Here is a 24655-nt window from a genome sequence, read left to right as displayed (position 1 = left end):
TTTCTTAAACTATATATTCCAGCTGGTCGATGGATGTTTTGTTTTATTTAAGAATATACCTTTTAGGTTTAATATAATATTTGAGCATATTTTCAGAGAAGATAATATAAGGGTTTATATATGCATCTAACAGTTCTTTCCCAGAGCTCGGAAAATATGCTCTCAAAGGGTAAATTTTGCATGTCGTCCTCGAACTTCGTATTCTATCAGTGATGATAAATAATATTAGTTGAACTTCTGAGCCATGATTTTTAAATTTGAGAATGGCTGAACTGAAATAAACCTTTCGCAGGTAGACTTTCTCTATAGATATTATTTAGGACTATAGGAACTTTTGGGTGCAGTAAACCTCAAAATAATATCTCTAAAGTAATTAGTGTGCGATTAATTTTAGTAATTATCAGCTGAACTTAAATAAGATTTAACCAATTCTCACTGAGTTTCAGTTAGAACCTGCTTAACAAAGCTTGGTTACTTCCAAGTCACGCCTGTTGATACTTCTTCTACTACAAGTCTATAGTATTCCCTAAGCTCAGGCAGTCACTTCAAATGCGTACAATAATGCTAATTAAATGTTAGGTTAAATTTAATAACTATGCTGCACTTTATTTATTCTAGACCAGTTTGCCATCAGTGTAGAAGATTAAACTCTTCTTACTAATAAAAGTATTTCGTAAATACGAGCCTTATAGTTTTTAGTACGTTATTATGCTCTTCTAAATCCTTTACACACATTGACAACGTCTTGGTTCTCTAATATTTGACAATTATATCTTTCATTTTTCTGTATTTAAATAATGTAATTAGGATCCGGTATTATTAAAGCATTACGCTTAGTTTAACATTTATTTCGAGATTTTAACTCATTTCAGGCTTTGTGGACTATGAGTCGGCTGTAATAAGGATTTTACTTTAGGTGTTGTCTGTAGATCTTAATACTTGTTCCCATTTACTAGTGACAGATCAGGTGCTCTCAGAGTTACTCTCATATAAATGCAGAAGAAACTTAAATATCTGGACCCTAGGTCTCGGAATTTCGTTCTCATGTGTTTCTTAAGTTTTTTGTCAATTTCACAATCAAAAGTTATATTAGTTGTACAACGCAATATATAAAATAAAAAATATTTTAATCGTATAACCTTTCCTGAAGCAAAATATTATGAACAAATGAGATAAGATTCTCTCACTTTGGTTGCAATGACTACGTGTTTAACCTGCTAAAAAAAGAAAAATAATAATAAATTTTTAAAAAATAAAAATTCTGAGAGGGCTCAGGTTTTAACGGTCACCCAGAAGAATTTGTTAAAGTTTTATAAATTGTCGATGAGCTTGCAGTCTAACGGTATGCTGTTGCATTTGCTCCTACTAACGCATTTACTTTTGTCTTTTCAGCTTATTATTAAGAATAATTTTCTTCCCATTTACTTCATATACAATTCAACAGGAAAATTATAAAAACTTTAAAGGCATCATTGCAATGTAGGTTTAGAATTTCCGATGCAGCGTTAAGTTTCGGCATATATTTTTCTATTTTTCAGTCTTTTCTCAGTTTATCATATCAATGTACAGTTTTTGTAGTAAGATGGCTTGCAAAATGTTTTTGCTTGTCTTTTTATTATTAACGTTTTGTATATTAAATTCATAAATTAAATATCATGTTCTTTGCATTTACGCTACATAAAATTCATTTGAATAGAAAAATCATAAAATATTTAAAAACAGCACATCTTTAAAATTTCCGAAAGACAGTCTCGCACGCGGGAGATAACAGCGTTGCCTCTGTTCGCTTTCAAATTCCTGAATTCCTTAAAAATTCACTAAAGTTTTACAAAATGTGAAATTCAAAATTCAAAATTCAAAATTCGGACTCCTATGTGCACATGTGTGGGTGGAGGACTTCATTATTCAAAATTAGATGGCCCTAGGTACCGTCGTTTTTCAGAATGCGGGAACACATGCGTACATTCACGCAGATTGTCCATTATTTAACTTCTTTAAAAGTAATTAATCTTTAAAAGTAAGGCGATAATAATTCGCGGCAATGATTTGAATTTTTTTTCTTTTAATGATGAACTAGGCGAGACACGTTTGGTTTGAAATAAGCGATTTTATTTATTATGGCAGAGTTTCTACATAATTTTAATAATAAGTGAAAGACTCCGTAAATAAACTCAGAGCTTTCAAAAGCAAAACTTTAACAGGACTTACTTGCTACACAAATGCCGTAAAGATACAGAAATGTTGTCTTTTTTCTGCCAAAAGCTTTTCTGTTGTTAAGTGCCCAGGACTGAAGTGACCCAACACATCGTTAGATATTTCAAACTTGACACTACAAACTCGCGCAGCGCTGTCTGTAGTCATTTATATTGGACCTTGAAGAAGAAAAAAGAATCTGGAGCAGTTTGACGTCTGATGGATAGTTTAGTTGAACTTCTGTTTCAATCTTGATCTCTTTGGGACCAACAGTGATTGAGATCGCCGAGGTATTTTTTTCCACTTTAATTTATAACTTAGAGTCGTGAGAAGTGTCTTTGACGCTAAAGAGCTGGATGATATATCTTTGCGTTCCCTCAAGTGTGAACAGTAGGAACGATTGCCAATGAAACTGCTCGATTAATGGACGGCGATTGAAGTTGACTGGGGAGTTTGTGTTTTGTATTGCTTGAGATGTGCAATATACTTTCAGAAAACACAAGGAGAGCGTGTTTGCTTATTTTCTTCTTAAACGTATGCCCAAGAGAAACCATTTATCTTAAGAAAGGAACTTTGGCTTGGTAACAACAGTAGAGTGTTGTAGTAGTGTTAGAGCTATTTTTATGAATAAAATGCTGTACGAATTTGATTCATGACATTGCAGGTAGTTGCGATGATACTATGAAATAGGTCCACACGTTTCGCATATGCTTCCCAAAGACTATGTTTGTGTGTTTTGCATTGTGGATTAAACAGGTAGTCCTCAATCCACATTATAGCTCATTTCTAAACGCATGATTTATACTGAAATGGTGTATATCTGTCTTCGAATTTCTGAATTCTTCTTATTTCTGAAGTTAAATGAATCACTTACACTTCACTGACTCCTCTACAGGCGCACAGATGATACGTATTACACTACGTAAAACGCAAAGCGGAATGAAAAGAAATAATCGCAAGAACGTAACTTGCCAGAAAACGCTCAGCATTCGGCAATTTTACTTTCTTGACCAATGGTTAATCCTATGATGAGTAGTTCTATTTAACTAAAAATGAAACTATTTCAGAAGCAGTACCTTTTACAACAGCATGAGAAAACACGGAATGAAATCATCCCTAACATAATAATTGCATAGCATCTGTAGGAGAACAAACATTTTGGGTATTAAGTAACAGTCACATTCCAAGCTAAATAAAAACTAAATTGTGTACGAAAATTTACGTAAGAAAATTCACCAAATCTGAATTCAAGTTATCGGGTCTGCCTAGTACCGCCTTTTTAGCATGCCTTCGTGGTGTAGTGGTGAGCACACTCGGCGCGTATTCGAGAGGTTCGTGGTTCGAGAACCGGCGAGGACACTGCTCATTTTAATCTGTCCTGCTTTCCAAAAATACCTAATGTTTTTACAAGTAAAACAAATAAGTGGTTGTCAGGATCTCAAGTTATTGAAAGCTAGATTTTACAAGTTTAGCTCTAACATTTGAAAGTCACAAGGTATACCAGAGGGGTCAAATTAAGTCACGCCTCCTAATTATACTTACATCTTTGCTTACGGCAAATTAATTTGCATACTTTTACAGTAGGTCATTCCGGAAAAATGGTAAAGGAAAAATCAGGTAAATATAAACTCTAAGCTGCTGAGTGCTCTTGTTGCTTCGAAAGTTTTTATTAATATATTATAGTAAAATATGTGTATATCTTTAACGAATTCATGTACATGACGTCTCAGTGTTACAGATGACCGATTTACAGCTTTCCAGAGTTTCGAAAGCCCTTCTAACGTGCCTTTAAAAATATTTTATAAATTAATTATTAGGATGATAATTCTTGAATTTGTGTTTTCGCGCCATGTAAACTTCCCACATGACATAAGCTGTTCATTGCCGTAGCATATTTAATTTAAGGTAGCAGCTAGACATCACTTCATCTCAGTTTGACGTGTTTGCGTTTATGCCTTTATATCAAATCGCATTAAATCAAGTTTTTCAGCGTCGATTCTCATTTTATCAAATGAATGAGAAGTCATCTCTAACTTTCAGTTCATTTAATTTGTCTATCTACATTAGACGTGCCATCTAAGTTAATTTAGACTCCTATCTAAGTCAGATAACGAGAATTATTTTGGTGACTAACGAAAGGACTTGTATGGAAATTTAAAAAATCAGCTTATATATAATTTTTTTTACTTTTTGTTGAAATTTTGCAGCAAAATTTTATGATGATGTACACAAAGATTAGTTATATTCGGAAATAAAAGTTAAGTCGTTGAGTTTTTTATTAACAAAATGATACCTTCTACTTACTCTTACTTTGCTTACGTTTAAGTTTTGTGTATAAATTCTTTTTTCCCGTTTTTCTGTTTTAAAATATGTTTAAATTTAAACTGTTAATTGTTGTCATTTAAAACACTTCTATAACTGGAAGTATATGACAACGACCAACGGCTGCGAAAATAAAAGAATGCGTAAGAAATTTTAAGCCGGGTAAAAGGTGTGGGCATATATATATATATATATATATATGTTTGGCGTTACCGATTGCATTGAAAAAGGAAGGTGCACATCTAGGTGTTATAACATTCCCGTATATAAAATTTCAACGCTTTACGGCTAATCGTTTTTTGAGTAATGGGAGATACATACATACATACGTACCTAAGTATAGAAGTTACGAAAAAAAACCCATTGGAATCCATTTTACAATCTGTTTTGGAAAAACGAGTCTTTTATTCTGTCCGCGCATACAGACGTCATTCAAAAATATCGTTCAGATGGATTCGGAAACAGTCAAAATGGATATTTACGTTGAAATATAATACCCGAAATTTTTGCGATTACAATACTTCGTACAATGAAGTTAGAAGGCATTTCTACGCCTTCTTGACATGCCTTCGTGGTATGGTGGTCTGCACGCTAGGCGCGTATTCCAGAGGTCTGCGATTCGGTTGCCGCCGAAGGCGGTTGCTCATTTTTCATCTTTCCTGCTTCCAAATTACCTAATGTCTCTACAAAGAAAAATGCTTATTTGTTTATAATCGAGAGATGGTCTAACTAAGCCAATGTGATAATTTTTTTAAAAAAGGAACTTTTAACAGACAAACCTAAATTCTTCATAGAATAAAAGTTACATGTAAAGTTCGTTATTACATATAAAGTTACATATAAATTTCGTTTCATATAAAGTTTTCGAGTCGTTTCAAATTTCTGTCAATTCACTTTTGAACTGCTTATTTTAATTCCCTTGACAAATACTGCAGACGTACTCGAATCGAAATAATTAATTTTTCTTCGCGATACCTGTCTTACATTTTTATCAAAGAGTTCCACCATACATTACGTGCTCGGAAATGACAAGTGCCCATCCATTATAACATTCCGTGTTGGCATCGCGGCCAAAATTCATTTGGTCGATGTGATAAGCGGCGCATTGCGTGCGAGGGCCACAGACCTTGTTCTGTTTGGTATACAAACAGCGAAGCTTAATTGTTTTTGCCCGGGTTTTATGCTGTCGCCATTGTTTGGGTTCTCACTCCCCTTCTTCCATATTTCCATCTCTTTAGGATTGAACATATTTTTTAGCTCGATGAATAATTTGCTGAAGAATTTTTCCTGACTTTCCGACAATCTGAAGACAATTTTGAATAGAAATACTTTTGTAAATTTGTTCTGAAAAATCGCTCAGGAAGTAAATTATTTTTCTGAAAACACACACAATAGGAAGTTGCCTTTGTGCTGATCTACGAAAAGATGCATTTTCAATTTATTTTCTGCATAAGTTAAAGATTTCGCTTTACAGAATTTCTCTAAATGGGGTAAAATATTTTTACACAGTGTAGTAAAAATAAGTTAAGGTTTATGTGTCGTGATTCTTTCCCAATGCATTTACTCCTTTGATTTTCTTTGTAAATTTAAAATCACTATACAATCTAGTCCAGTATTAATTAAATTAGGTTGTGTTGTTCATTACGATAAAGTACTGGATATAATCTACTTAAAAAAAAAAAGCATGTATTTTTGTGGGGACCGAAATCATTTTTCAGAGAAACTGGCTTATGGTTATTTACACGAAGGGAAATAACAAAACTCTTATGCAATATGCTCATCAAACCTCAGGAATTTATCATAAGACAAACTTAATATTAATATCTGGTTTATGAAGGTTACGCCAAACTAAATTTGCTAAATCGAGATTCAGAATTTGACGTCAGGGGTCGGCGATCATTTTGGGCTGCGGGTGAATATCAACCAAAGTGTGAGTATTAGGAAATCGTTTCGGGTTAATGGTATTTTCATTTTAAAACAGTAAATAATAAGAGTCAATCCCCGGAGGACACAGTACTAAGCTCTTTAATTATGTTTATTCATGTATTTTTTTTTAATTCCAGCGACGGGATCCAACAGGCTGAAAAGCACCTAACCCAGTGGGCCAGCCGTTTCGTCGATGGTGAAAAGAAAGAAAGTAAATAATATTTTATGGAAAAAATAATTACATTACGCTTTAAACTTTGAACATAAAAATTAAAATTATATAATTATAATTATTATGAAAAAGCACTTTTGTTTTTCTCTTCGATATCAATGTCTTCCCTGATTATGTGATGAACTTGCGATGTCAATTTAGTCAAATCTGGCATATGGTTAATTGTCTTAAGACGAATACAAGCGTCTGAATTTTCGGTAATCAAGTTGCTCCTATTCTTACTTAAAGCAAATTTTAGATGTTATGAACTTGTGACGTTAATTTAATCAAGTCTTACTCATTGTTAATTGCATTACTTGTAAGTTAAAATGAATACGAACAAAATGGCAAAATTAATTGTATGAAATAATGGATTATGGTTCGGTGTTGCCAAAATTATGGATTTCTCCTTGAAACTCTGTTACAATTTTTATTTTTTAAAAATAAAAATGCATGTTCTTTGTTAGCCCAGCAGGGCTATTGATTTCAAAAAGGCACCTTGCGTCGATTTTATTTTCAAACTGTTGCCATGATATATTATCGCCATGTATTATATTTAGAGAAAGTAAATAATGAAGAATCTGCAGGAGTGCATGAATCTTTCTGGCATTGTGAAGAAACAACGGTATACCTTGAGTATTTCATTGGAGAAATAGCAGAAATTTTTGTTTTATATGACAATTTATTAATATGATTTACAAAATTAACTTGTAAAGTAATTGACTTCTTCCTCCGCTCTACTGCAGCTTTGGTGCCCAACCGAAACATTTCCCATACTTTTTTTCGGGGCGAGGATTAGAAAATATTTCACTATAATGTTAATAGTCAATTTGTGAAACATTTTTAATGCCTTTCATCGGAGGAGTCATCATTCAAGGGTTTAGATTTTTTTTTAGACTGTTTTGAGATATTAGTTTTTCATATTTTTGGGTTGCTAGTTTGGCTATTTGGTTGTTTTGTTTTGAGGTTTTCTTTTCTGTTTCTTTTTTTAGCCGCAACAGAACAATTTTCTCTTCCTTATGAGAACAAAACGACCCATGTTGATGAGATCGAGGCTCTTCGCATAGGTGGTATGTTGTCCAAAACCAAAACGGTTGGTTTTTTAGCAATCAGCTTGAAAAAACTCTTTTTACTTTCTAAAATAACATACAAAAATGTATGTCTGTATCCATCCAAGAGGATGATTTTCAGCAAAGCTACCCTACAGGGCATTATCAACGTATATGCTAGTTTCTCTCTTTCGAGAGAAAATAAATATTGGAATGAAGTTACCGGTTGTACTTCCTAATGTTTCAGCAGTAGCTAAAACTTTATATCCAGTTCTTAAAGAAAAGGATTTTGATGGTATTTTAATAACAGTGGTTTTCCTGTGTTGTTGACATTATATTGCATCGCAAGCAGAAAATTTGTGCTTCCCTATTAAACCAAAACGTTTCTCGACAGTTTGTTTGTTGAAATCCACGCCTTTTGATATTAAAGTATTTTCTGAAAATCGTTAGGAAACCTTATTCTTATGCTATTTAAGCCTATAAATTTAAAACTATATCAAACTGATGGAAAAATTATAAAAATACATCATTGGTCTATTTTGAATAATTTGTTTTTTTTTTATGTTTATTTTTTATTTCCCTGTTATTTTTTATGTGTATCTAAAAAGGTATATTTAACATGCATGATATAGGGAGTACCTGTTACCATAAATAATAAAAATACTCTTAAATTATAAAATGATTGGGCAAACCCTATTGGCGTACCCGGTCTTACTCCAAGTTCAGAGTTAATAACACTACTAATAAATTAACAAAATCACAAAAACAAAATCACACTACTAATAAATTAAGTCCTTATTTTTATAGAATATAAATCTTTAGTAAACATATAATAAGCAGAAATAAAAATACGTTTTCTAACTGGAATGATTATTCACCAAGGGTCTTTGGGGAACCGTCCGATAAAGTTGTGGAACATTGGTAGTTCGGTCTCAGGTTCGAATCCCGAGAACAGCCTCGCTGCATGCGTGTTTTTATTGTTTTCCATGTGTAACATATATACAAGCAAATTTGTCTTAGAAAATCCTTGACGAAGGCATCCTTCCCTTCAGGCAGATAGCCCTCGAGTTCTTTCCCATAATCAATACATCATATGAATCAAAGATAGTTTAAGAACAAATTAACATCAGAGAGTGGACATCAAAAAACAAACTCACTGATACAGGTGTCAGGAATTCAGCTAGTAGCTAATATTTTTTTTTTTTTAAACTACTGGAGTGTATTTTGGAGTCTGTCTGCTAGAAAGCAGAACTAATAATTCCAGATTCAAGGTAACTAATCTTCTCTGACTCTCGTCTACTTGTGCTGCATGTTTCTTCTGTCTGGAAAGCCTTTGAATATATTGATCATAATCACTCGAGCTCTCTCTAAATACTACACTTTTGATAATAAATGATGTAAAATAAATATACTAAATATTGTTACAATAACTGCTTGCCAGAAGAAGAAAACGATTTAAGGATTAAATAGAAGCAAAAAGATTTAAGATGAGTACAAATGGGTTTAATTTGTATGCATAATTGTCATTTCTTCCTTTCTCCTTTTGAGTTACGTAATATTATTTGCTAAGGAAAGGATAAAAATTTACAGTATGTCACATGTGTATCTTTCTTAAAATGACATATATGAAATAGATTGATAATATGTTCCAGCCACAACTTGTGGTGAGACAACTAAAGAGAAACAATAAAATTTAACTTAAACTTGTAACAGTAGGCGAAGATTATAGATCTTAAATCTTATTCGAAGCTGGCTCAATAATTCTACCGGACCGTCAAAACCAAATAATTGCAACTATCAAAACTAGCAGAAAGTAAACGTAGTGTTCACGCGCAGCCAGAAACATGCTCTGTTTTAAATCCAAAAACCTTATTTTAAATACTAGCAAACTCATTTACATTCTGGTGGGGAAAACGGAAAGGAGAAGTTATAGTAAAGATCCAAATAATTAAAAAAACTTGTTAATTTAAATAATAATAAACGTGTAAGTTTTAATACGGGTTTTTATAGAGATAGTTTAAATGAAAAACTATACTTAACTTAAAAACCCCCTAAGCCATAAATGTCCTAACCTTGGCTCTAAAAGTATTCTGTAACTCCTATATAACCTAAATTTCTGCCTCAGAAATGAAGGAAAGATAGCACTGAAAGAAGTCTGTACCTAGGATTCCAGACTGTCCAAATTTGTAAAATAAGGACCTGTAAAATATAAATAAGGTTTGTAAAATAAGGACCGCAACAGACAACACTGTCTTGCAGATAAAACTTCAGTTGAAACTATACTAAAATTCATTGTTAAACCAATTCGTAATCTCTGTGTTAATCATATTACTATACACTGCAATTTCATTGATTATGTTTTTAAAATGTTTACTGAGTTCGCGGAAAACCTTCTATTTAATAATTATTGACACCTATAATTAATGTTCAGAAAGTAAGAATAACTTACATTCAGCTTTTCTGACAGAAACATCTTATGTATAAATAAGAAGTAATAGAGATACTAGTATTTTAAAAAACTAAAATTTTAAAGTCAAACGAAAGATTTAATTTACATTAAATTTAGTGTAGTCACCGTATGATGAATAATACTTCTTTATCACTTTTTCTTGTTCACCATCCCTATATTTATCAGCAAGCAATACTTCTATCATTCGTGATTCCCTCAGTACACTCTTATTGATGAACAAGCACAAATTCGTTCAGTAATGTCAAGCATATTAGTAAAATTGTCATTGCCGACTACGAAGTTTAAATTATTTACATTTGATACAATCAGAATGAAAAATTCTCAATATTTGCAAATTGCTAATCTTACCTTTATTCGTATTACGCTTTTTTTATTCCAATCAAATGTTCATTTTTTCAACTTTTTTATGATGTTAATGTTGTAAATTAGTAAAACTGAAATAAAAAAGACGAGGCAATTAAAAATGAAAGTTTAATGAAGCTTTAAACGTAAAATAGTAAAAAATGTGCGAGGACGCATGGTACACAAAATAATATATTTGTTGTGTCTGTAACCATTGTATCTGAAAGATAATATATCTGAAGAAGCAAATCTATACTATTCGTAGTAAATATAACTGATTTCCAGATCCTGTTTAGAAAATTCATTATAGGTGAAATTTAAGTCAACTATAGGTATTATCTTGAGTCTAACATCTTAAGATTTCAGAATTTATGAGTTGAATCTGATATATCGATTTCTGTCTTCCAGTATTAAATATGTACATAAATACAGTGGTCAAATGTTTTGTCTCCAAATGGAATTTTGATCGCAATTTTAGAAACAAATTTAAATTTTAAAACTTTCACAATAATGCCCATTTGGCTATTTTGTACAATTTCCATTTTCTGTCTATGGCCCTCATCATACAATGGACTACTATTCATTGGATTTAAGCGACAGAGTGATTGTGTTTACTTTTTAGGGGAGATTTTCAGATAAGCACAATGAACAGGAACTGAAGATTAAAGGAAACAAAACAAAGTGCTTAAAAATCAAGATAACTAAATAAATTGGAACTTAATCGTGGGTTATCAGTCATTCTTATCGAAAGCAGGAAGGTCTCCAACTCCACCCTCTTAGAAGTGATCACAAGCATTTCATGGAAAAGTCATTAACGATAACGAATTCAAAATGCAAATTGAGTCCAACTCTTTAATTTTTAAGCACCGCCCATTTAAGAACAACAGATCTTAAGGAAATCTCAAGTTAAATCTTATAGAATTAATATGTTGAATATTGGAAACATCTGGGCCAGATGTATACTTGGGCCATTATCTTTACTGATTTATTATTATGTGCGTAATTTAAAATGCATTTTAAATTCGAATCTCTTTTAGTAAAAGAAGTTAGACAGACATTTTAAAGAATTCTTAAATTGGCTTTAGCATGGCATTTGTTATTGTATTAATATTAACAAAAGTGTATTCAAGGAAGTATTTTGGAACAATCAGTTTAACGATATTTTGTATTGAATATAAGTTTTATTCTTGAAATATGTAATATGTCAGTTAGTTACTGCTCGGAAGTAAGTTGCAATAGGTCCTTTAGATATAAATATGCCGCTTTCAAAAAAACGTCAAATAATTTTTATGGGATTGGAGTAGAATGACTATCTAAGATACTGTTTTGATTTAAATAAAATAGAAAGTACATATATGCTTGACAACGATTTCTCTTAAGAACCTATTAGTGTTAAAGGTATTTTAAATTGAACTCTTACCAAAAATGTTTCATAATAATTTTTAATACTATATAATTCAATAGCTATCCTTTATGAGTGAAATCATTGTTGTATAACAGCTGCATTTTTTTCTTTTTTTAATACTGCTTTTTCATTTTTTTAAATAATTATCGATCAGGTCTACAAAAATAAACTTCTGAAAAACTCTAATATTGTAATAAATTGTACTGTAACCGTTTAGACTTTTGATTCATTGTAAATGTTCTAGCTGTAGCATTTCTTAGAAATTTTGCAAGAAGTGTTTGTACGGCAATTCGGTTTGAAATGTAGGAAGAGAAAAAGAAAAGAAAACCAAGTCACTAGTCACATCCATCGTAATCCAGATATCTGCTTCAGCTTTTGTGTTTTTGGAGGCATCGGTTGAAACTTCTTTTGGTATTTCTCATAAACTGGTTCTTACATCTCTTGGTCAGCTTGGAATGACTGAAACGTTTATCTCGATAAGAGACAACCCATAATAGAGAACTTTATCACCTCGATATGAGAGAATAATTGGGTCAAGTATTATGAAATCTGATAAATCAAGTAGATGTTTGTGGTATGGCTACGTTCTGTTTCTGACTAAAAAGCACTTTAAATTTTGACATCGAACGTAGTGGTCAGAACCTACACTGTTGCACCAACTACTTTACCCAAGATGATGACATTTAATACATTTCTTCGACGGAGAATAATATGCCGACTTTCCTTAACAACCAAGTTCAATTAGAATAAATTTTACGCATGGGACATGGCGTTTAAGAGAACATTTTGAAGAGAGGTGTATGTAATCTAAAGAGTAAACTAATGTTACTAAAGCCCTGCAGCCTTCAATTTAGAAAGCCACTCAGTTAAGTTGATCCTATTTTTCCCTTATAGTAACATTGCCATAAATAGTTATCTTTGAAAGAATAAACAATGTATTTAAATAGGAGTTAACTGGAAGCTTTATAATAAGGTTACTTGCAAACAGTATTATATGCTTGATTGCTGTAACATCTGCTTTGTTTTCTTTTCATTTATTGGAACTATATTGATTTTAAGAAGTTTTAAATTGTTTTTTGGTTCTAACTAACAGCATATCTTGGTAAGAAGAGTCAGCCATAATTGTTATTGCGCATTCATGCAGAAAAATGCTTTATTTATGCTCTTCAGCATGTAAATTTATTATGAATTATCAATTACGCGCCAGGCTCCAATGGTTGTACCAGTCTTTTACTTGTTGTAATCACAAGTTTCAGGGTAATTTTTTAAATCTAATGGTGGTGCGCTTGCTTCCTAGTAACAGAACATATTCGGCATTGAATTGTCTTATAATCGAGTGTATCTCTCAGGATATATCAAAAGTGGCGACGGATATTACATTTGCAAAGGAATAAGAATGGCTAACACGCATATAGCCGTAAAATCAAATCCATACGGTTAGTTTCATTCTTTCTGAGTTAATCACTTTACCTTATAAGAGAACATGATTGGTAAAGTAATAAAATTTATATTTTGATCTTATCGAAGTTGATAGTTTTATTTAAATTAATTGCAAAGTGATCGAAAAGGCTCATCAGAACTCATATTTTACTTTTATGAAATCAGGTGTTTACAATTAAACAGTTCGGCTAAGGTCAGATAATGTTTTATCAAACAATAAGAAACAATGTATGTATACTTTCTTTTTAGGGCTTTAATACTCTAAAAATAGCCTTCTAGATACGAAGCGTATGACGAGTAGAAAAGCTCTTTATAATATGCGCTGCCTTTCCCTTCTCAGATAATTAAACTTATGTACTTAAATACTTAGAAATTACTTTAAACGCAGTATTGAACAAATATGTCTTCAAATCCGAAGACTTTATTTTTTAGTTTCACAGAAAACGGTCACATATAATCTTTTAAATAAACATACATAAATTAAGAAATGAAAGGTTTCCCCTACAATATTACAAAAATTAATGAAAGGAAAGACCCCCCCCCCAAAAAAAAAAAAAAAAAAAAGACTGAAAGCTTTTAGATTTTATATTATGCCAAAAGGGGCCTTTTTTTAACGTTTTGTGTGTTACCTTTATTTATTAAATATCATGTTCTTCTCATTTAAAACATAAAATTCAACAGCAATATTACAAAATATTTAAAAGAGCATATCTTTAGAATTTCCGATACACAGTCTCGCGCGCTTGAGATAATTTTTTTTTTTGATACTATGTTGCCATTGCTCGCTTTGAAATCGCTGAGTTTCTTAACTAAAATCTCGTAAAGCTTTGCAAAATATGAACTAGATAATATAGCAATTCCAAATTCCAAATTCTGAGCTTCCCAGATGCCCATATTCGCGTGGAGACGTACGTTATTCAAAATTCGATGGCTCTAGGTACCACTGTTTTATCACAGTGCGGAAACATACATATGTTTATGCAGAGTCTTCATTATTTAATTTCTTAAAATATAATACAGGGCTCTAATATTTGATGGCAGTAATTTAAAAAGTGATTCGCCCTTTATAGTGAATCAACGCAAAATGCCAAAACGAAATTAATATTTCTCCTGGGCAAATTGCCTCTTTGGTCTAATAAAGTTTATAAAAACTGTAAATTATAAAAATAACTTTAAAAAGTATACGTCTTTGCACCTTTGCACCCTCATGAGGGCAACAGCCTTGCTGGTATACTTGTGCTTTGTTGGAAATCTACTAGCTGCGAACCCCGGCTAAGGGTTGGGAACAGTGTACAGGCGACATTATGTATATATATGTATATGCTGTTAACTTGTATCAGCATACGACGCCATTGAAGCAAATAAATTGGAATCCTGAGCTGTAACAAGCCAAAGTTAATTCTGAACTAAATAGACTGTTAACTTGAGCTCAGTATATCATAAACTTAAAAAAGATGTACTGCATAAATTATAGAATTATTTACATAAGTTTTGTATAAACACATAATGTGCCAGATATCATATCTTTTTACAGAATAATATCAAATGGAAAAATATTAAACTCCCCCAAAATATTTACATATCATTTACAAGATCACGGTTTTGATAACGTGGAGAGCAAAAATGATTATATATTATACAAATTATTTAGAAAAATAAGAAATACGCTAAAGATTAAACATTATGTATGACTAAGCAGTGTACCGTATTCTTGCGTGTATAAGCCGCGGCCTTAAATTTTATCTCTAAATTAAAAAACAAAGTTGTCAAGACTAAGCAGGCGGTCTCCAACCACAATACCTTTTTTGTTTGGAAGTGAAAGCAGCTAAAATGAAAACTGTACTTTACGCATTAAGACGAAATTTTTATAACCGGTCAAAAGGAGTATGTTTCTGTGTTTAGTGCCTCTTATTCACAATCATTTGTCTGTACCATTAAAGTAGATTCTTACTCTGCCAGCATCGCTATCGCTGACACCCATATCCCTCAGTATATCACTAAGTCTTCAAGCCACAGTTTAACTTGTGCAATCATCTGTAATATTCATCTAATAACAAAGGATTTTACATTCAATGGTTATATATGCACTGCTTTGCTTCATATTTTTAATCATTCGTATGTATAAGCTCCACTCTTTCTTTACGTTTCCTTTTTTGTGAAATACCGTGCAGCTTATATACGAGACAATTCGGTACTTTGCAGTACATAACTCTGAGTAATATACTTTGGGAAAGGTCTTAAAATAATTGGAATTAGATTTGATATGTGTAACTACCTCAAGAAATTTCTTTAATCCATTTTGATTTTCTACTAGTCGAGCTCTCCATGTCTGAAGATCTCTTTCAGAAGGTGCTGAGCTATGTATGTCATCTGTTACATCGCATTTATGTAAGTAGTCGCTAATTGCCATTGCCTATTTAGCAACAGAAGTACAGAAACGAGTCCTACGATCGAACCTATGTAGATAAACCGGTGTAGGGCAGTGTTACGTGTAGAGCTTTGGTTAGTATGGAGCTTTCTGATTTTAGGACTGTCTAGACTAACGGAAAATAATCGGTGAAAATACCCGTTGTCTCATTATCCTATCGCCTTTTTCAGCTGTTATCTACATTTATTTTGACTTTTCTTTTCACGGTTGACTCCAGACTGGGGACACGCCAGGTAGCCAGGAACACACATATTGTTCCTTCTTTTGCGAACATGTCCGCCCATTCAATTCTGTCGTTTTGTACATGGGCTTTGATCCATTGAAGAAAGATGAACTCATCTCTACTGAGGAGGCATGATAGTAGTATACACCAATCGTTCTTAAAGGCTAATTCCTTCAATACTAGACATGCTGTTTGTGAATATAAATATTCCGAAGTTTCTACCGAGATTTCACTTTTGCTTCCGAAGTTTCTATCGAGATTTCACTTTTGCTTCCGAAGTTTCTATCGAGATTTCACTTTTGCAAATTATTCTTACTGAAAGATAGAGTTACGATGTCTCGGTCTGGTTGACAATTAAGAAATATAGTTAAACCTCATTTTCGTGCAGAAGGCACTGGCTGCACCATCCTCAATCCTGTAGCCATTGCTACGTATTTCAAGTTGTATTGTCCCTTCTGCTATATCACTAATAAATGCCTAGTTGTCTTCTGACTAAACTGTCTTCTCACAGCCGTTACTCAGGGACGTCGCATCGTACGCAGTGCTGTCCGTTCTTATCTTATAAGGTATTTCTCCCACTTCCCTAGCGTGCCTTCGTGGTGTAACGGCTGCACGCTGGGCCGGTATTCCAGAGGTCCGTGGTTCGATTCCCGGCGAAGGCGGTTGCTAATTTTTCATCTTGTCTGCTTCCAAATTAACCTGATGACTCTACAAGTGGCGCCCGAACTAAAAGGGTTGTGGATGATGATTCTCCGCACCCAGAATTTGGCGACTAGGTCCCCTAAAACCCTAGTCGCCCTTTAAAACGGGGACTATATAAGGTATTTCTCCCACTTCTCTAGCGTGCCTTTGTGATGAAACGGTAGCACGCTGTGCCGGTATTCCAGAGGTCTGTGGTTCGATTTCCCGCGAAAGCGATTGCATATTGTACATCTTTTTTTCTTCCAAAAATCCTAATGACTCTACAATCTTTAAGACCTTTGCTGCTATGCTTCGTTTATGCTCTATCTGGCATAGTGGTTTGATTCTTGTAATATCGAGTGTTTCATTTGGGCTGCAGTCCAAAATGCTGCGGCGGTTAATTTTTTAAACGGGTCAATATTCCTAATTGAAAACATAGAATTGAAAACTTATTTCAAATGAAATTAAATTCATATTCACTTAAAAATTGCCATTTATGAATTAAAAATGGCTTGGTTTTTAATATAGAAATCAGGTTTTAAACATAAAACGGGCAGTGTTAAGAAATTCAGAAAAAGTTTCGAAGTTGTTTTATATGAAGCACAACTTAAAACTTCATCTAAAATTGAAAATGGTTAAATATTGATAACCAGCAGTAAAAATAGTTAAAGCATTCGATTTACTAAAAGTGCATAAGATATAATAATACTAATAAAAATGCACTTGCTACAATTCATTTGTAAGGTCCCTCACTTGAAATTCTATGTTAGAAGTGAGGAACCTAGAAACTGATAAGCGAATAATCGCTAGAGTTCGAAGACAGGAAACAGCAAGAGAGAAGGGTAAATAACCCTTTATTATTTCTATAAGATTTCACAAAACTCCGCCTGGGAGTGAACAAATAAAGTCCGCACTTTGGACTTGAACTTAAAAGACTAAGAATTAAACTAAACTAAGATTAACTAACTAAGTATAGCCAAAGCTATCAAGGTACAATGAGATTTGGCCCCTTAATCTATTTTACTACTATTTTACTTACTTAATCTATTTTACTTTAAGCTTAGCAAGGGCCTGAGTACGGCCGACCGTATAACAGATTTGAGAGAGAGAGCGGCCAAAAAGGCAGACGCGCGTAGTTCAGAAACTGTTTCTCTCTCTGTCTCAGTAAGTAACTTCGTGGTTTAAATACCGCTCCTTCTCATTAAATATTCACAAATTCCAAAACTACGTTCTGGCCGGAAGTAGTAAGTTGAAGTTAAGAATTTGACAGGAAAGGAACTTTAAATTAAAATTTAACTGTTAATAAAATTAACATAATCCTTACGTAGCTTCCGATCAGACTTTAAATACTCGAAAAATAAGGTGTCAAAACGACCTTGTTTAAGACTTTAAATTCTGAAAACTTACATTAACTACACTCTTCCAACTTTTGCATTAACTAAATGAATTTAAAGTTTCGTTTTTAGGGCCAACTTTACAACAATTCTAAAAGCTAGACTAAAGCTAGGAAAAATAAAAATTTACAATGCATTCTTTCTAGACATTATATCTTGACATAAATCTTCTTCCTACATACTCTTTATTCAGCTAGACTTATTTCAGGTCTTGATCCTTCCATATCTGGAAGGAAATGTCATTAGTAATGCATTTTTACAAAACTTTACTTTAAATCCTAGCTTTATGATATTAATTCATTATTTGGCCCTTATGCACTTTCATTCATCTACAGATTTATTTCACCCATGCTCTCCAGCAAATGTACTGAAATGTACTTAGGGTCTTCTATGTTGTGTTACCGCGAACAAACTACCGCTACACAACACCTAACTTTGTTAAAATTTGACACACTTGACCTGCCAAGACTCCCTATACGAAAACTGTTTCCTATTGTAGTAAGCAAAAGCTTATATTTTACTTTTAAACGTGTTAACTGGAGAGCCTAATATTAAACACACATATATATACATTCCCTTCTTCCGTGACTCCCACGCACAGAAATAAAAATTTATTTTCTATGTCCTTTTAATCTTTACGATATTTCAACACAAAAATCAAACATTTATACATGAACATAAACATTTAAATATTTACACATCACTTTTGAATTCATTTTACATCAACAGTCATAGTTGCTTAATTACACTTTACCAAAATTTACACGAAATCTTAACTTTACGTTAACATATAGTATTCCAATAGTCTTCCGACTAAACTTATTCAGAATTTACTTCTCGCAACTTTCGAGTTCTTAACAAAAAATATTTAACGCTAGTAGCTTCTCGCCAAATTACTAACATAAAAATCTATGCTTACGAACATTTGCAAAATATCGCTATCTGCGATTTAAATTTTCTAAACAGATTTAGCAACTTATAACAATATGATATAATTTGAACTTTAAAGAAAAAATAGGAAAGAAATTTTCACTTATCTTTTTCTGTACTCCTGCATCCTGTCTTTACAGAATTGATCAAATGTAGAAAACCTGATAACCTCCACTCTTCTTCTCGATGTTCGATGTTCCGCTCCATTCAGTTCCAGTGATTTCCCTTTCTGTCCTTTATGTAGGAATCTGGGACTCTTCCGGGCAGGTTGGGGATTCTGGAATGCCAATTTCCTTTTTGGGGCTCTCCGTCCTTCAAGGTCTTTGAATCTTTTCTTGGCCCTTCTAACTTGTTGCTCCGGCACGGTTGTGTCTACAGGTCTTTTCGGTCTCCACGCTGGTCCTCCTTGGGTCTGCCTTGTAGTTGTTGATGCTGGGAAATGTGGTTTACGTCTACTTTTAATTCGTCGTTGAATTTTCTCCTTTCCTGGAACCTTGTCAGCAGGCCTCCCTCGTGTGGTCGATGGCACTTGAGTTTTTGCAGCATCCTGGGTTCTGACTCGTTGATCTGTCGGTGCTAATTTCCTCCTTTTTTGTGCGCAGCCTTAGTGGTATGTGTTTCCCTGGTCGACGTTTGTTGGCTCTGCTTTCTTTTTTGCGTTCGGGGACTCGTTGAGTCCAACGTATCAAGCGAGGCGATAAATTATTTCCTGAATACAAGCGACCCACTGCCGCATGATCTGAGTAGACCGTTATCGGTGAACTTCCGAAGTAGACCCGAAACTTCTGGACTGCTAATAACACAGCGAGCGTTTCTCGCTCAGTAGCGGAATAGTTCCTTTGCGTAGCATTCAAAGTTTTCGAAAAGAAATCTATAGGTTGCCCATTTTGGGAGAGCACCGCTCCAACTGCATAATCGGATGCATCCGCTGAAATTTCTAGACCTTGCTCGCCTTCTGGGAATTTAAGGACTGGGGCATTGATTAGGGCATTCTTTAATTGTTCAAACGCGGTGTTCGCTTCGGCTGTCCAAGAAAATCTACTTTTCTTTCTTTTTAGCACTAGAAGAGGCTCAACTATTTTCGCAAAGTCTTTTATAAACATTCTATAATAGGAGCATAAGCCCAAAAATGAAGACTCCTTCGCCGCAAACTTGCATTTTCTTGCATTTATTTTGAAACCGGCCTCGTTAAGTAAGGCAAAAACGTCTTCCAAATGTTTCAAATGTTCTTCTAATGTTTCGTTGATAACTATGATATCGTCAAGATAAATTATTGTGCTTTTACCTAAAACTGGCTTTAAGACTATGTCCATAGCTTTTTGGAACGTAGCTGGCGCTCCGCTCAAACCAAAGGGCATTCTTGACTTTGTTATAAACGCGGTCTTCTGGACATCCTCCGGCTTCACGGCTATTTCAGAGTAACCCGACGTGAGGTCTAGGGTTGTCATGAATTTAGTCGAGCGAATGTTTTTGATGATTTCATCAATTATTGGTAGGGGATATGTGGGATATTTTGTTATACTGTTTAACTTACGATAATCAACTGCAAACCTATACGCGTCCGGGTGTTCAGGCGGTAGCCCGTTCTTTTTTCTACAAAGGACCACCGACTTGCGTAAGGGCTCGTGCTTGGTACAATTATTTTATTCTTTAACATAGTTTTTATATGGGTTTCCAAAATTTCTTCTTTTACTTTATCGTATCGGTAAGGTTTTGACCGGACTGGAGGGGCATTCCCAGTGTCTATAGAATGACTAACTACCTGACAAAACCCAGGTTTTTCGTTAAACAAAGAATTAAATTTTCTTACCAATTCTTCAATTTTCTTTTTCTCTTCTAACTTTAAATGTTCCAGATTCAATTCCGGCATGGAAACTTCACCTTCTTGTACCGGGTCCATGTGTACATGAAACGTAGAATTCTGAAAATTAAGATTTGCGCCGGATGAGCGTAAAAAATCGATCCCCAATATCACTGATGTGAGTAAGTTTTTCACGACTAAAAAATTAATTTTTAGGACCTCGTTTTTAATCTGAACATGCAGTGCGGTTTTCCCCAAACATACGCACTGTTTGCCTTGGGCGGCAATTACTTTCTGTCCCGTGGCTTTAAACAGTCTGTAACGACGAAAATGTTTTTTGAAAAAAATTTCCGATAGGAATGAACATTGTACCCCTGTGTCCAGAAGTGCAGTGGTTGGTACATTGTTTACCAAAATATGCATCTCCGGCATAGCAAGATTTTGTACTACGACTGTATTTAGGCAAATTTTTTAGGGGTCTTCTGTCCCACTCGGTGACCGTTGCCCCTTCTCGATCACCGGTTTGCGTTTAAAGTCTGGTTTCCTGCCGCCTCCTTTCGCTGATTTTTATATCCACCGCCCTTAGATTTATCTGCGCTCTTGCTATTAAACTTTTCACTTTTTCCCGTCTGCCGATATGCCTTGTACTGAACTTGTGGTTTCTTTTGGGAAGTAAATCTTGAGTACTGGCCAAACGGACTTCCACGCGCTTTCTCTGCGTTTCTTCTACTTTGAAATTTCATTGCAAGCTGGAACAGAATTTCCAACGTTTGCGGATTACGCACTTCGAGAAAATCTTGCGCTGATGGTAGAAGACGCGGTAGAATTAGTTCGATAATTTCTTTATCGGGCCTTTTCTCGTATAATAAATTAAAAATATGTACTTTTCTTAAAATGAACTCTGTCAAATCCTCGAAACCGCCTTGGTATTTACTATACAGTTCTGATTCAAGCTTCGCACGATCTTTAACCACTGGAAATGCTTTTATTAATGCAGATTTGAAATTTTTCCAGTTATACGATTCAGATCCTGGGTCCCCCAACAAGAACTTTCCTATACTCTTCTGCCATCTAAGGGCTTGATCTTTTAAGGCTGTCGTAGCGATGATCACTTTTTGTAGCTGATTCACAGGGTGTAAAGTAAAATGTAGGTCTAGTTGCTCCAAAAATGTCAGACTGAGCCCCCTCACTTGCCATCGAAAGTGGCTGAGGGTTTCCTGGCTGCATGCAGCGTTTCCACGAGGAATCCAAACCCTTCTACTGGATTCCTGGATGTTGTACGGACCTGAAAGGCCGGAGGGGTCAACGTAAACTTCCCGGTTTCTAACGACATGGTCCGTTTAGAATTCTTTTCGGGCGCCAATTGTAAGGTCCCTCACTTGAAATTCTAAGTTAATGTTGGAAGTGAGAAACTGATAAGCGAATAATCGCTAGAGTTCGAAGACAGGAAACAACAAGAGAGAAGGATAAATATAACCCTTTATTATTTCTATAAGATTTAACAAAACTCCGCTTGGGAGTGAACAAATAAAGTCCGCACTTTGGACTCGAACTTAAAAGACTAAGAATTAAACTAAAACTAAGATTAACTAACAAAGTATAGCCAAAGCTATCAAGGTACAATGAGAGTTGGCTCCTTAACCTATTTTACTACGAAGCTTAGCAAGGGCCTGAGTACGGCCGAGCGTAAAAACAGCTTTGAGAGAGAGAGCGTCCAAAAAGGCAGACGCGCGTAGTTCAGAAACTCTGTTTCTCTCTCTGTCTCAGTAAGTAACTTCGTGGTTTAAATACCGCTCCTTCTCATTAAATATTCACAAATTCCAAAACTACGTTCTGGCCGGAAGTAGTAATTTGAAGTTAAGAATTTGACAGGAAAGGAACTTAAAATTTAACTGTTAATAAAATTAACATAATGCTTACACATTAAACTTCCATGCTCCCAAAAAAGAACAATGGCCAATAGCCAGTGAAATATTTAGTGGAAGAAGGATTTTCCCCTATTGTGAGAAATTATAAAGAAACATTTTTTCTTGGATTTCCTCTTAAATAAAAAAATCCCTTACATTTAAGTAGCGGGAAACTCTTGTTATATGAAGAGAGGAATCCTTTTCTTTTGTAAAAAGGGAAATTCCCTAGTTTTGACTAACGAAAACTACATTTTTATCCCTATTTTAAAGCATATTCTTCACAGATTTTGTGGTGAAAGGTATGACATATTTTTTTTTGTGTGAATTAGCAAAACATGGACACACATTTTACATCAAAAAGTAACTGTTGGATATTTGATGTCACTTAAGTATTCTGATACATCGGATGTTAAGAAATGGTGTAGTTAAGATTTGTCATCTTTCTCCTGATGAGACTGATAGCATCTCTAAAGAAGAGGATACTGATGTCAATATTCTTAGTCTTGCTATTCCTTCTGATATCTGTGAACACGTTAGCATTATTACCGGACTGTCGGTTAGCAAAAACAGTTCTGAAAAATGAGCTTCTCAGCCAACTTCAGTTGAACAACGAAGGAAACGAAAACACTTTATATTTTTTCTAATGAAAAAAAAGTGAAGTCTTGTACAACGAAATAAAAAAATGCCCTTGTCAAAGGCATCAAAATTGAACCAGAACAGAAAATTTATGATACATTTACAGAACTGATCAAAGCAGAATCTATTGACAATTTGCTTTTTGGTATTCATTTCTCAAGAATATCTAAATTATCTGGCTCAAATGACATCAGCTTACGTAGCTCAAAAAAGGATTAACATATTGTAAGGCTTTATTTTATTCTAATCAATTATTGTTAGTTTGACTTTCCTGCCCTTCCTCATTTCAGTTTCCTGCCGGAATGTAAATTTGTTATGACGTAGATGCAAATTCTAAACGTGTTTCAGAAGTAGTATTTAAGCTGCGTTTCAGCAGTTCAAAAAGGTAGTAGTAGTGGACTTAGTTCCGATGCTTATGCTGCGAGTTTAAAGTTAGCTCTTTAGTTCGGTGTTCGACACCTTTCAGTTCATACTGATATATCTCGGCTCAGCTTTGCTGCGTGCAGCTGATTTTAGCGTCAGTTAAGCTAAGGAGCCAGTTGCTAGATATCTTAATTTACTAGTGATTTGTTACATTCTTATTTTTCTGTTACTTTGCTTAGCCACACATGGCTAAGCACGATTCCTAAGGACGAACAGCTTGCATATGTTCATTTTTCTTTAAAGTAATAAGTTAGTTTTCAACTTTCTTCTGCAGTTAACTTTCAAAAGACATAGCGAGAATTCGCTTCTTCGTCTTCCACATGGATTCAAAGATTGTATGTTACCAAAGAATACACGTAGAATATAATATAAGCCGATTGAAAGGAATATTCAAATGTAATAAGCATGCAAAGACTGTTTAACTCAAACTGACTGTAAAGATATTGCTCAGTATTTCAAATTACTTTTATTGAGTGGATATCATCAGCCACCCTCTGAAAATGATTTCTGGAGTGTTTCCAAATGCACAGCCGTTCATTCAAAATTTGGATGATTTCTGCTATCAATGCTTATCTGTATAAAACGAGAATTTATGCTGAAAAACAATTAAATCAAACAATACCAGTTGGTACTATAGTTATCAACAACCTCCTGTCACTTATTATTAACCCTCTTCAAAAATAAATCTTATTATTTGATGAAGGAACCTGCAGATAGAAACATAAAATGTACAGGAACTGTTCGAGAACATCGAATCTGAAAGTGTTCATTGATGCCTGCTAAAGAGATAGAAAGAACATAAAGAGTTAGATTAGACTACGAATTGCACGAATCGATATTTATTACCGTTAGGATGATAATTCTGTAGTGACAT

General features: G+C 34.0%; 1 long non-coding RNA gene across 1 annotated transcript in view; it reads left to right on the top strand.

Moving 5' to 3' along the window:
• The window catches only part of LOC146996240 (uncharacterized), a 506022-nt gene that overhangs the window by 239590 nt on the left and 241777 nt on the right, over positions 1-24655 (top strand). The gene's annotated exons all lie outside the window — the stretch shown is intronic.

This window comes from Stegodyphus dumicola, chromosome 7 (genome assembly GCF_044657685.1).
Source record: "Stegodyphus dumicola isolate Sdum_Otavi_A_Nest chromosome 7, ASM4465768v1".
In the NCBI taxonomy this organism is placed as follows: Eukaryota; Metazoa; Arthropoda; class Arachnida; order Araneae; family Eresidae; genus Stegodyphus; species Stegodyphus dumicola.
The sequence above is the reverse complement of the archived record's forward strand: the minus strand, read 5'-3'. Positions and strand labels throughout refer to the sequence as shown.